This window comes from Balaenoptera ricei, chromosome 5 (genome assembly GCF_028023285.1).
Source record: "Balaenoptera ricei isolate mBalRic1 chromosome 5, mBalRic1.hap2, whole genome shotgun sequence".
NCBI classification, from domain to species: Eukaryota; Metazoa; Chordata; class Mammalia; order Artiodactyla; family Balaenopteridae; genus Balaenoptera; species Balaenoptera ricei.
Window position 1 is genome coordinate 53,004,230 of NC_082643.1, and position 15,221 is coordinate 53,019,450.

At 31.0% G+C, this 15,221-nt stretch overlaps 1 protein-coding gene across 8 annotated transcripts in view; it reads left to right on the plus strand.

Moving 5' to 3' along the window:
• ANKRD17 (ankyrin repeat domain 17) overlaps positions 1-15,221 on the plus strand; it is a 164,390-nt gene that overhangs the window by 60,133 nt on the left and 89,036 nt on the right. The gene's annotated exons all lie outside the window — the stretch shown is intronic.

Sequence of the window (15,221 nt, forward strand, 5' to 3'; positions counted from 1 at the left end):
GGATTCTTAGAATGGAGCATTCATTTTTTTTTGTTGTTAAAAATAAAAGAAATATTGATACTAGAAATCTTTCTTTTTAATTGACTTTTAACCTTCTCATATTTGATGTTTATTGAGTAGTAAAATTTTATCATTTTTATCATTTTTAAGCATACAGCTTTGGTACAGTATGACTTTCTGTCAATTATCATTCCATTAACTTTATTTAAAATTCCTATAAAACTTCAAAAATATTTTGACTTTGATTAAAAGATTCTGTGTTCTCTGACTAATGGAATTACACTAAAAATAAAAAATGGAAAGATCTCTGGAAAACCCCCAAATATCTAGAAATTAAATAACATACCTTAAAAATAATACATAAGTCAAAGAGGAAGCCACATGGAAAATTAGAAAATATTTTGAATTGAATGAAATATATCAGAATTTGTGGTATGCAGCTAAAGCAGTGCTTAGAGGGAAATTTATAACACTAAATGCTTATATTAAAAAAGAGTAAAGTCAGTGACCTCAAGCTCTACATTAAGAAATTGAAGGACTTCCCTGGTGGCGCAGTGATTAAGAATCCACCTGCCAATGCAGGGGACATGGGTTCGAGCCCTGGTCTGGGAAGATCCCACATGCCGTGGAGCAACGAAGCCAATGCACCACAACTACTGAGCCTGTTCTCTAGAGCCTGCAAGCCACAACTACTGAGCCCGCATGCCATAACTACTGAAACCCACGCGCTTGGAGCCCATGCTCCAAAACAAGAGAAGACAGCACAGTGAGAAGCCCACACACCACAGCAAAGAACAGCCCCCACTCGATGCAACTAGAGAAAGTCCGCACGCAGCAATGAAGACCCAATGCAACCAGAAATAAATAAATAATTAATTAAAAATAAATAAAAAAAAAAAGAAATTGGATAAAGAAGAGCAAATTAAACCAAAGCAGGCAGAATGCAAGCAATAATAAACATAACAGTAGAATATAAATTAACAAAAATAAATAAACATAACTAGAAATTAATGAAATTGAAAATAAAAACAACAAAGAAAATAAAACTGAAAGTTGGAAGTAGGTTCTTTGAAAGAATCATTAAAAGTGATTGAGAGAAAGAGAGAGAAAAGACAAGCTATCCCAGCCATATACATTAAAAGGTTAATAAGGGAGTATTATGAATTACTTTGACAGCTAATTTAACTTAGATGAAATGAACAATTCTGTGAAAAACACAGAATATCAAATTTCACTCAAGATAAATAAATAACCAGAATAATATTATATCTAACAGAGAAATAGTATTTCTAATTAAAAACCCTCCAGCAAAGAAAACTCCACATCTGAATGGCTTCATCTGTGAATTATATGAAACATTAAAGGAAGACATAATTCAAATTCTGCAGAAACTTTTCCAGAAAATAGATGATGAGGAGTCACTTCCCAACTCATAAGACCTGCATTATTACCCTAATACCAAAACCCAAGCAAAGATATTATAAGAAAAGAAAATTATAGACCAATATGCAATGAACCTAGATGTAAAATCCTAACAAAATATTAGCAAACAGAATCTAGCAATATATAAACAAGATTATACATCATGAACAAATGGTGTATATTCTAGGAATGCAAAGTTGATTTAACATTTGCTAATCAGTCAGTGTAATTCACTACATTTATATACTCAAGAAAAATTATTTTATAATCTCACTATATATACAGAAAGAATTTGGCAAAATTCAACATGCATTGTTGAAAAAATTTTCAGCAAAATTTTCAGAGAATTCTTGTGTTTGCTGAGAATTTTTTTAACCTCATAAAGGGTATTTATGAAAAACCTGGAACTAATGTCATACTTAATGGTGAGAATGAATGCTTTTCCCCTAAGGTTGAGAACAAGGCAGAGTTGCCCATTCTCATCATTCCTACTCAACATAGTACTAGAGATCCTAGTCAGGTAAGTTTAAAAAAACTTTTATTCAGCAATAAAAAGGAATGAACTGCTAACGCATGCTGTAGGGTGGATGAATCTTAAAGGCATTGTGCATTTGTGAAAGAAGCTGCACTCAAAACTCTGGATGATTCCATTTCATTCTGTGAAAGAGAAAATGAAAGTAACAGAAAACATGATTGCTAGGGGCAGAGGGTAGTGGTAAGAGATTGCCTATAAAGAAAGGAACAAGAGAAATTTTTGAATATAAGAAATATTGTCTATCTTGTTTATGGTGGCAATTACATAACTATATAGTTGTCAAAATTCACAGATTTATACAACTAAAAATGGGTGAATATATTCGAAATTATACTTCAATAAACCTGACTTTCAAAAAAATTTAATTGGATGCAGAAGGAAAAAGAATGAAGGGAAAGAATATAATATTCTCCTGATTTTTCTTCTCTTGGGAAACCAAGCAGTTGCTTTAACTGAATCTTACAATGACTGATTTTGATGCCAAGACTTCTTTCATTCATTTAAAAATGATTGGGTTGCATGTGCATTTCAGACTGAATTACATATACCAGCAAGTTAATCCTATATACCTCAAAATAATACAAATTATTATGGTAGTTCTTTTGGAATTTTTGTTGGAAATAAGTTATTCTTGATATTTTTCTTGGAAGATAAAGGTTTTTTTTAAATTATTTGCGAAGATTACACAATAGGAAACTACGTGGTCTTTTTTGTTGTTGTTGTTTTTAAAGGTAAGCAATATAGAAGGGTACAGACAAGTAAAAATGTAAAATTCTCTCATTGATTTCACTCTTTGATTACACTGTTAATCGCTTGGGTTTATATATCTTGAAAATTTTTGTTTGTGTTCTTGTACACATACATTTTGTTTTTAAAATCAACTTAAGCAGACACATACCACGCCTGCTTTACTGAGGCATTTTTCACCTGATGTAGTGTTGATATCTTTCTACATCAGTATTCATGTATTTATTCAGGAAATATTTTTATGTTTGCGGCTCTGTTCTAGTTGCAAAGGACAGAGCAAAGAACCAAATATGGTCCTTGCCTAAGTGAATTTATATTCAAGTAAGAAGAAGATAATAAACAAGTTGGGGGGAAAATGTCACTATATTGTTAAGTTTCATAAAGATAAATAATGAAGTGTAAAGAGATGAAAAGTGAAGGGACAGAATGAGCAGGATACGTATCTTAGATAGTCGTGGTGTAGGCTTTTATATGTAGACCTACTTTATTCTTTAGATGGTTATTTATTATTTCATAGTATAATTTATTTAACTTATTCTGTTGGGCATATGGATTACTTAGATTTTTTTTTGTTATAATCAATACTTTAATGAACATCCTTGTACATATTTTTTTGCTTACATGTACAAGTATTTCTGTACACTAAATTCTTAGAAGGAAAACTGCATTTTTAAATGTCGATTATAGATTCTGCCAAATCTCCAAAATAGGCATTATCTGTCAATGGATAAAAAATAGTACCACATTTTTAATTTGTATTTACCTGATTCCCAGTGAAGTTGAGCATATTTATTGGTCATTTGTTATGTCTTGTATAAATTACCTACTCATATCATTTTGCCCATTGTGGGATTTGCCTTTTTCTTACTGAAATTTTAGGATTTCTTTATAATTCTGTTTATAATATACTCATCATATTTTATAACATTTTCTCCTAACCTGTCAATTGTCTTACTTTATGGAATCTTTGGATTTTTCATTTTTATACTGTCAAAATCTATCAGTCTTTTCCTTCCTAGCTTCTAGGTTTTGTGTCTTTCCAGAAAAGCCTTCTAATAGTAATTTAGTCTCTTATATTTTCTTCTACTACTTCTTAGTTTTATTTATGTTTCTAGTAGATTTTAATTCATCTGGAATTTTGAGAATATATATTCTGTGGTTGGGACCTAATTTTTTCAGTTTTGTAACCATTCTCCCAAAATAATTTATTGAACAGTATGTCTTTTTTTCCCACTGACTTGATATACAATCTGTATCATATTTTAAAAGTCCAAAATATATTTGTTCTGGATTTAATACTCCATTGTTTTGATGATTGTCATTTTATATTTGACATCTGGTAGGGCATCCCTCCCCATTGTCTTTTTCAAAAAAATTTTGGCAATTTCTGTGTATTTTCTCTTCCAGATGAACTTTAGAATCAACATGTCAAGTTCCATTAAAAATCCCTTTGGGATTTTGATTGGAAGTGCATTGAATTTACAGATTAATTTGGGGAGAATTGACATCTTTACACTATTGAATCTTCCCATCCAGGAACATGGTATGCCTCTCCATTTCTTCAGGTGTTCTTTTATGTCCTTTAGTAAAGTTTTATCGTTTTTTTTCATGTAGGTCTTACATTTTTCTTGTTAGGTTTACTCCTGGGTATTTTGTAGTTTTTGTTGTTATTGTGAATTACATCTTTTCTTCCATTTTGCACTTTATTTTTCAATTGGTTATTGCTACTGTATAGGAAATCTATTGATTTTTGTATGTTGATCTTACCATTTACTTAATTTTCAATTGATTCTCTTGAAATTTCTAGAAGGATTATTATGTTTTCTGCAAATGATGGCATTTTGTTGTTTCCTTTTTTCAGTATTTACTTCTCTATTTTGTTTTTTTGTTTGTTTTATTTTGTTTTCTGGTCTTGTTGCATTGGTTAGGTTTCCAGATCTGTTCCCTACTAGTTCTGATTTGGGCATCTTTTCTGATTTAAATGGAATGCTTCTAATTTTTAAACTCCTACTTGATATATGCCTTGGATATCTGATAGAATACATTGTCAAGAACAAAAGTGTCCTTCTTGGCTTACCAGGTATTTCCATGGTAATAGATACTGTGTTTTATCATGTGTTTTTGTTGAGATGATACATATTCTTTTCACCTCTAACATTTTAATGTAGTGAATTGCATTAATACATTGACCTAATATTGGTAATGGTGTTTCTTATTTTTAGTATTTATTCAGCAAGTATTTGGATACTTGCAATATCGGATATTGCATTGTGCCAGGAACTTTGCCACAAACTGGTGATAGTGCTAAGTCTGAATGGTTCCTCTCTTTTTTATATGGAGAAGAGAGATAATAAGCAAGTACCCAAGGACAAGATAATTTTAGACTGTGGTAGTACTGTGGAGGAAATAAAGAGAATGGTATGGTAGAGAGATGAGGAGAGTACCTCCTTTGGTATTATCATCTGAGAAGGTAAAATATAAACTAAGACCTGAAGAATGATGAAAGCATTGCGAAAAACATTCCAGGTAGGGGAAGATCACACGCTAACTGTATTTCTTAATGTCTTCTTGATCCCCTTTCCTATATGTGTGTGTGCTATACTTTTTACACAACTGCTGAATTTTCTAGTGGTGTTTTATTTAAGTTTTTGTTTTATTTAGGTTTTTTTTTTTTCTGTTTAGGTTTGCTAATAGGGTTATTTATGCTTATGAGCTAGGGAGTTTCACCATCTGATTTCTGGACTTCGTAAATAAGATAATAATGTTCTGTTCCTTCTGAAAGGACTACCCTTAAGATTTCTTCTATGGATATATTCTATTACATTTCTACCTTTCCTTGAGGTAATTTTGATGATTTCTTTTCTTAGAAAACCATCCATTTTGTTTAGACTTTCACATTTATTGATGTATAGTTGTGCTCAGTTTTCTCCTTATATTTTTTTCTTTCTCTGATTTTCTGTAATCAGACTTGTCAAAGGCTTGTTTCTTTCTTGTTAGACTTACCCAAGAAGGAATTTTTGGTTTTATTAATTACTTTTGTATCTCTCTGAATTTCTTCATTTCTATATTTATCACTATAAATTATGTTGATATATTTTGATTTGTATTTTATTTTTGAAGATTTTATGTATTTTAAACCTTTCTTGTGCTCTTCTGAATACATTTATGCTCTAAATTTTTCTTTAAGGGTTGCTGTGACCAAATTCCATTGGAAATAATATGCTCACAATTTTAATTTTCTTTTCCTCCATATTCTGAGAGTTCATGAGTAGGCTTTTTTTCTTTTCTTTTTAAATTTTCAAGTACAGTGTTATTCTTTTATTGATAATTTTTAGTTTCTTTTAGCTTAATGGACCAAGAATGTAATTAATTTAAAAAATGTATTAATTAAAAAAAATCTGTTGAGATTTTCCTTTGCTTAAGATATGATCAGGTCTATTTTACTATGAAGTATAAGTGTAGTTCATTAATTCTATTTCTGAATTGTCCATATCTTTGCATAATCTACTTGCTTTCCTCATTTTCTGGGAAAGATGTGTGGAAAGGTTCCCCCTAAGTTGTGTGAATTTTCAAGTTGCTTAAATTTCTAGTATTTTTACTTTATATGTTTCTGTTATAGTGTTAGGGTACATAGAAGTTGAGCTATCACACACTCCTGGTGTATTGTATCTATTATTATTATGAAATGTTTTTTTCTGTATAATGCTTTTTGCCTTGAATTCTTCTTTGACTGATATTAATAATGGCACCTTTGACTGGGATTGCTTTTTCACACCTCTGTTTTCAACTTTTATGACAAAAAAATTTAGATCTCTCTCTTGTAATAGCATATAGTTGAGATTTTTCCTTTTTTTTTTTTCTTAAATCCTAATCTACATGTCAGTTTTAAAATAAGAGGAATTTTCCCATTCACTTTTATATTAACTTGGTCTTTTGGTCTTTGTTCTTTTTCCTAACATTGAAGATTATGGCGAAGATGTATTTTCTTATTATCCCACACCCCACCCCCTTGTCTTTAACTGAACTGGAGTTTTTAAAATTGTTTCCCTCCCAGTTTGAAAAATATGTTTTCTTCCTGTTCTTCAGCAGGCATTGGATTGAATTAAACACTGTTTGTAACTATTTGCTCCCTTTCCCTTAACGTAGGCTTTTGACATTATTTCATTCAAACTTGACTTTACTATTTTTTAAATAATTTGAAATTTTAGTAATATATTTGTTTTAATATGCTTTTACTTTTTTAACTTTAAGGAATTATTAACAACTACCTGAAATGTTAATGAAAGATTATATTCTACTAAATTTCTTTTCTAACTCCTTAGTCTTATGATTCCAAGGCTGTCCTTTTCTTGGATTCATTTTTGTTGTTAAGGCATACATTCTCTAAATTGAGACATGTTTGTGGTTTTTAAATTTTCAGAGTGCTTACATCTCTAAAAAATTACCTTGTTCTACAGTTTAGACTTTTTAGAAATAATTGTGCTTCATTTCTTTTCATTGCAAACTGTCTTCTAGCATCTAGTTTTGTATTTGAAAAGTCTAATATCAATCTGATTTTTAATTCTCTTATTAACAGCACCCCCCTGGAATCTTTCTAGACTTTATATCCTTGGAATTCTCAAATTTTACCAGGTCATGACTCTGTGTGTAGGTGTGTAATCTTTATGTGTGTGTATATCTGCATGTGCATTTTAATGCCATCTTACAGGAAATTGTTTTATTTTGAGGCTCTTTTTATGATAATCGATGAATAATGATAAATAGCAGAAGTAGGCTAAATTTATAATTAAATTGCATTGTATTATTGATACCGAACTTAAGGAAACCCTTGAAATAATCTATAACTAATTCTGTTAGCAAAGAATCTATTTAAAACCTCTAGATTTGAGAATTCCATACAATTTTTACTTATTTTAAACATTAATAATTTGTTCACTTTATAAAGTTTATAATTAATGTCAAAAATTTCATATTGTATTGATAATTTAATACTGAGTTGTTGCAGGCAGGTAAGTACTTTGAAGCATAAGAAAAGACGTCATGTCTTGTATTAGCTCTGTGAGAACACTGCTGTGTTTTCCAGTATATCACTGATGCTTAGCACATTCCTAGATCTTAACTAAAATTTATTAGATGGATAGATGAGTATGAATGAAAGAATATAGGTATAAATCAGTGTTTTCTTAATGAATAGACTTTTGAAAGCTAAATTTATTTTAGTCAGGTTCACTTTAGTTTTATTTGCTTTAATCTCAGGATACCAATACCATAATGTCAGACTATTAATTGATACTCTTTTTACAAGGACTTTAAGTGGGCTTTTATTTTATTTTCTTATTTTATTTTAATGTATACATAAATCAGTATTCAGGGACTCCACTAGTACAGAAAAATTATACCCCAAATGTATTAATTTTAGGATAATTTACTCTTTATTAAGAGTTGCAGTATTTTAGCTGAATTTTACCCTATTTAAGACTATATAGAGTGGGATGAATTGGGAGACTGGGATTCACGTATATACACTAATATGTATAAAATAGATAACTAATGAGAACCTGCTGTATAACACAGGGAACTCTACTTCACTTTGCTGTGCAGTAGAAACTAATACAACATTGTAAAACAACTATACCCCCTACCCCCCAACGCCCCCCCAAAAAAAGACTATAAAAAATACAGAGCAAATAAATTTTTATTAGATTTTAGGACCATGTACAGAAGAAAATAATTATGATGTACAGAAGAAAATAATTATGATGACTATGATGATGACTATTTCTTATAATAATAAATATGTGTTTGTATTCAAAGAACTAGGAAGAACACATACCATATTTTTCTGGGCTTGTTTGAGAGACGTAGTGTAAACTATTAAGAATTTATTCAATCATTGTTATAAAATTATCATAGATTCAAATTAATCTCTTTTTTAATATTTACCTTTATATATACAGCCTTTTAATATTATTATCATCTTGAAATTCAGATTACCAGCTTGACATTCAATGATAAGTGGAGGGTGGTTTCCAGAACAACAAAAGCGGTAATAAATTGGTGGATAGTGATGAGATGGGAGGATGGGGAGTGTTAAAGGTCAAGAAATCCAAATTCTGTAGTTGCTAGCATTCTCGTTTTTTAAAGTATGTTTACTTTCAAAGACTGACCCTTTTTCCTATCCCCACCTTGCATAATCTTTCATTTGATATATTGATCAAATGATTGATAATTCCTAATTGGTTTATTTGTCTCTGTTGTCCTGTCTATCCAAAACCATCTTTCACGTGGCCTCTATCTTTCTAGAACACTGAGTATTTATTTTAATGCTTAAACCCTTCAGTAAGCTACCATATAAATTCTGAACTTCTCAGCAAGATACTGAAAGACCCCCATCTTACTTAAGCATTATTCTTTTTACTATTTTCATTCAGAACTGTCTTTTCCTTCTTCTGTACAATCACTGTATTAGTATCTATTTTGTACTGTTTTCCAATCTTGTTTGATATAGTTAGCTATTTGTACATAGAGTTGCCTTTCTATATTTATATTTGTGGACAGCATTGATTATTTAAAAAAATCATCTTGTATTACCATTCTTCTATGGCTGTCCTGCTGCTTAGCACATAGTATGTAATTGACAGTGAATTTATTCGTTAAATTGAATGGAGTTTGTATATATGATGTCTAGTTAATCAGAATATACTGTATCCTTATTCTTTGGAGTGAATACCAGTTTATTACACTACCAAATGGACTGCTCTTCTCTTATATAGCAGTGATAATACATTTGTTCTGAAGAGGAGTTAGTTTGAAATGTTATGCTAATTTTCACAGTTGGTCCAAATGACGCTACATTTCACATTTTCATGTGACTTTGTGTTTTGAGTATACAAGGATTGGGAATACCATTAATAGCATAAACAACTTCATTCAGCTCTGACCATTGTTAAAAGACCTTGCTTTTTATTGTTAAGCATTTGTGTTAAGTTTATTTTGGGGAGAAAGTAAAAAAATACTTTTTATGAATTTTATTTTATTTTTTATACAGCAGGTTCTTATTAGTTATCTGTTTTACATATATTAGTGTATACATGTCAATCCCAATCTCCCAGTTCATCACACCACCACCCCACCCCCACTTTCCCCCCTTGGTGTCCATACGTTTGTTCTCTACATCTGTGTCTCTATTTCTGCCCTGCAAACCGGTTAAAAAATACTTTGTTAATCGAATAGTATTACCGTTAAATAATTTTTTTTAAACAAAAACAACCTCTGCAGTAAAACATCACCTTTAATCTTTAAAAACTAAAAGGATTTAATGTGCACAAAAGTATAGAGACTAGTAAAATAAAGCCTCTATAAATCTCTTTTTCAGGTCACCATTATCAAAAATTTGCCACACCACTTTGTTTTAAATTCCTGACAATATTTCTGTATACTACAATATGCATCTCTAAAAGATAAGGGCATTTTCTTACCTAACCAGAGTAATTCCTTTATACTACTTAATGTACAGTTCATATTCAGATTTCTTCATTTTCCTTAAAAATTTCAAATAAGGTCTATATTATTTTGATGGTTATGTCTCTGGAATTTCTTTAATTTAGAACAGTTCTTCCCTTTTACTGTCTCTCTCTTTTAAAATATGGTCTAGATTTTAGTTTAGTCTGTGTGCTTCTGTTTAATTCAGTGGTTCCCAGTTTCCCACCCCCAGGGGTTTTTTTTGTTTTTTCCTCCAGGGGGACATTTGGCAATGTCTGGAGATATTTTTAGTATCACAACCTGTGATAGGGTTGCTACTGGCATGTAGTGGGTAGAGGCCAGGGATGCTGCTAAACGTCTTGAAGTGTATATATAGGACAGCTCCCAACAATAAAGAAATATCTGGCTCAAAATGTCAGTGGTGCCAAGATTGAGGAGCCCTGATTTAACTTTTTCCTGATATTTGCCTTAATAATTTTTATAAACTGCAGGTTATTTCAGGGAGGCAAGAGTACTTCATAGGAGGTACTGTGTATTTTATGTTGCATAAATCAGGGGCATATAATGTTTAGTTGTCTCACTTTTAGTAATTAAACATTGGGTTCAGGTGTTGACAGCTTTATCCCTTAAATATAGAATTTAAAGTCAGCTTTTCTAGAGTAGAGTCAAACAACAGCCTCTTTTTCTGGTGGAAAGAATATTGAACTTGTTAATTGGATAACTGATCTCTTGGCGTTAGATCTTTAGAAACTTGCTATTTATATAAGGATCCTGTGCTTCTGTTTTCTCATCTGTAGCAATGAATTGAACCTGGTGGTTTCTAAGACCCTTGCATTTTGATGGTTCTTTGTATTAGACAAGAATTTGATGCACAAATACCATTTCATAAAATATCCAGCTAGTCAAAACAGCACATCCAAAATAGCTTAGATATAACTTAAATTGTCATGCTTTGAATATTGATAACTTTGACAGATTATTTCCCTTAGTGATGAATAAACTTAATAAGGACATCCCTTTCCTTCTGTCTCTCCCCTCTTCAGGAAAGTTATTTGTACATTTCATTTAAGGAAAATGTTTCAGAATATTTATGTGAATTTCTTATTCAGACCATTTTTAATGTTCCAGAACTTGGCCATTATTCAAAATGAATTTTTTTCTATAGAAATAATATGATAAAAATGAGTTAGGTTTCAATGGGAAAATGCATTTTAGTTTTTAATCTGAATTTCCTCAACTAAGGATATGTTAAAGAGGTATATGCCCATAACTTAGTTGACATTTGAATAAAGGTTTACTTATTTTTGTATTTTTATAAGACTGCATCTCCTTATATCAGTCTCTCTACTTGTTCTGTAATGTAGCACAAGAATTTTTCCAGGTGGGAAAAGAGGAATTGGTGTTAAAGGAGGAAGTCCTCTTCTGCTTCCTCTTCAGAACTCCTATGGCTCTTTTTTTTTCCTCTCTTCGTCTTATGCACTTTCTACTTTGTATTATTGTTATTGTATACTTTTACTCTCACATTAAAGAAATAAGCTCCTAGGTAGTAGGCTTAATTTTACACATCTCATAGTAGTAAACAGCAATATCTCTTGTACAAAGACTGTTTGTAATAAAAGTGTGTTTAATAAATCAGTGAAGATAGCATTTTGCCCTACCTGCTACCTAATATTTGATTTTTCTATATCTATAAAATATACCTTTAAATTTATTTTTTGTAACTACCTCTCCCTTCTCCAAATACACTGCAACCTTTTAGAATCTGAAAGGGAAGGGTCCCCAAACCATCTTTTTATTTATTCAAGAGTTATTTGAGTCCTGACAATGTGATGAGCATAGCTCTAGTTGCTGTATATATATCAGTGCTCCAAACAAAGTGCCTATTTCCATGGAGTTTAGAAAGACAGTAAATATGTATAATAAGTCATGTGAAAAATTCATGAAAAAATTACGCAGAATAAGCATCTAGAGATGGCTGAGAGACTTGCTTAGGTCTCACAGGTAGCAGATGAAGCAGTAATGGTACCTAGGTCTTTAGATCCTAACAGTATCCTTGAAATTAGTTTATTCTTCATTAATCTTAAACTGGGAGGTGGGAGAGACTATAATAGACATCCATTCCTATTCTTTTCTTTCATACTAATGTCTTTTTAAAAATCTATATATAGAATTTCATAGTCACTTGAATCTACTGATTTTTAAGTTATCAAGTTTTTCACATATCAAGAATAGTGGGCTTTAAAAATCAATATGAAAACTTTTATGGATGGGAATTCCCTGGCGGTCCAGTGGTTAGGACTCCGGGCTTTCACTGCTGAGGGCACGGGTTGGATCCCTGATCAGAGATCGAAGATCCCACAAGTTGTGCTGCGTGGCCAAAGAAAAAGAACTTTTATGGAGACGATTTAAATCAATAAGAAAACATATTTCTTCTGCACTTAGTATCCCTCATGAAAAGATTGAGATGCATTTTTCTTAGTAAATTTTCACCGAACTTAGTTAAGATACAATGTGGCATAAGGGGACCTTGTGTCAGAAAATCACTTTTGTTTGAAATTTAATACCTTCTGTGATCTAACTTGTAACTTTCTGACTTTTCCTATAGTAAACCCTGTATTTTAGCATATAGAAATTTTATGCTTGTCTACCAGTGCTATACTCCTTCTTCTCTTTTTTTCTTATACCAATTAGTTATTTTGGTCAAAATCCTTTCATATTCTTTCTGCATGCATTGTCTCCTTTAAACAGTTTTAGTACCTTTGATCTGTACTTTTGGTTTGGCACTTTGCACTGCTCTTTGATATCTTTTGTTTTCTGAAACATTATTTAATTTTTCACCTGTTCATTTTAACCTCTTTTCATTTTTCCATGATTATTTCCTCTCTCTTTTTTTTTTTTTTTTTTGTCTTCTCCCATTGGATTGAAAAATTGTAGATATTTTAACAGAAAATTTCATTGGGATGCAACTTTTTCTCTAGAAAGACTCATTGTCTGGACCATGGTTAAAGATAGGAGGACATAGTTTTTACCACTCTATAATATTGAATCACATGTGTCTATGACCAAACCATGCTGAAAAGTCCCCTTCCTAATGTATAACACTTATGCTTTCACTACTGCCTTTAAAAATAAAAGTTTAAAAAAAAATTATTGTCTTTTTCTTAACTCCCTCCTATCATATAGATATTTAAGGTTAATATATAGCAAAATTTTTGAAAATTTTCAAATATTTACGGAGATTATTTTCAGTGTTCTGTGTCTATTTATATTTGAAATACTAGAAATCTGAAATGTTATTTCATATTAAACTGCATTAGCTTAATGGAAATTTAGAAAGAAGCATATTATTTCCCCCTAAATTTAACATTCAATATTAAATATATATTGATTAAATAGAGGATTTATGCCTGGTTGCTAGACAGGTGACTTTTAAAGATGGAACAATAGAGTTTCTGATGTTATGTTGGTTAAGAATTTTATTTCTGAAGTTTTAAAATCTTATTTCTGACAGCTAGATACTAAGCATGAGGATAATTGTGTTCTAGGTTATTAGTAACTTTTATATCTATTTTAGTTATTACAGTGTTAGAAGTACTTTAGACTTGTGAAATAAATTTCACCTGATGTTAGTGATTTTTATATAATAATTATCAACTTTTTATCAGCAAACTGTAAAGAATTATATCTTTATACCTATTTGTAAGTAGCACTATGACAAGGGATGTCAAAACAAAACTTTTCCCCATCTCTTAAGAGTTGCTGTTTTCTAATTCTTTACATTTCTTTTAATTGAATCTGGTCTATGTTACTGTATCAGTGGTTCTCAGTGTATGGTCTGCAGCCCTCTCAAGTTCCCAGAAATCATTTCAGGATGTTCAAGAGGTCAAAAATGTTTTCATCACAATACTAATATGTTATTTGCCTTTTTACTGGGTTGATATTTGCACTGATGATACAAAAGCAATGGTAGGTAAAACTGCTGGCCTCTTAAGGCCATGGCACCAAATTGTGCAAGTATCATTGTAGTTATCACTGCCATATACTCACAGTTAAAAAAATAAAATGAAAGCCCAGTTTCACCTGAAGAATAATCTTGATAGAGCAATAAATATTAATTTTTTGAAATTTCCACTTTTGAATACATGTCCTTTTAATGTTATTGTGTGACAAAATGGGAAGTACACATAAAGCACTTATGCATATAAAAGTATGGTGGTGTTTGAGGGAAAAGCACTTGGGCTTTTTTGAGATGTGAGGTGAATAGTCCACTTTTTTTTTCATGAAATGTCTTTTTTGCTGGAAAAATATAAAAGACAGACGTACTATGCCTGTCAAACTTGGGCATTTGGCAAATGTTCTCAGAAATGATCGAAGTGAGCCTATTACTTTAAGGGAAACAATCAACAGTATTTGTCACCAATGATAAAATTAAGCTTTCAAGCACAAACTAGAATTTTGGAAATTTTATTTGCCTGGGCTTGACAGCGTTCCAGTACTTAAAAACTTTTGTAATGAAACCAGTAGTGATATTAATGTTTTGATTTTGTGATATTGTAGTTTGATTTCGAATACGGTAAATATTAATAAATATAACCCTTATATGAAGTCCTTGGGAGCAGCACAGTACTTTATAGGTGTATAAAGGTGTCCTGAGAACAAAAAATTTAAGAACGGCTAATTTAGGTCCTCTACCAAAGTCAGAGGTTTCATGTCTAAGTATTAACCTCATAACCTCTCCCATCCACTACCCTTCCCCCATGAAATTAGAATAGAAAAGAATACATATGATTTCAGTAAGAAAAGAAAATAGACTACATATGATATGAATAATACATTCTTAAATTATTCTACAAATGTAATTTTCTCCTTTAAACTGTGGGCTTATCTATCCCATTGAAATTATTCAGGATTGCATTGTATTTATCATTGATTTTGATGTTAAAATATTTTTCTCTTCTCTTCCTTTTTCTTCTGTTTATTTCTCTTCCAACTTTCCTTTTCTCCTTTCATTCCTCCCTTTCTTCTCTTTTTGGTA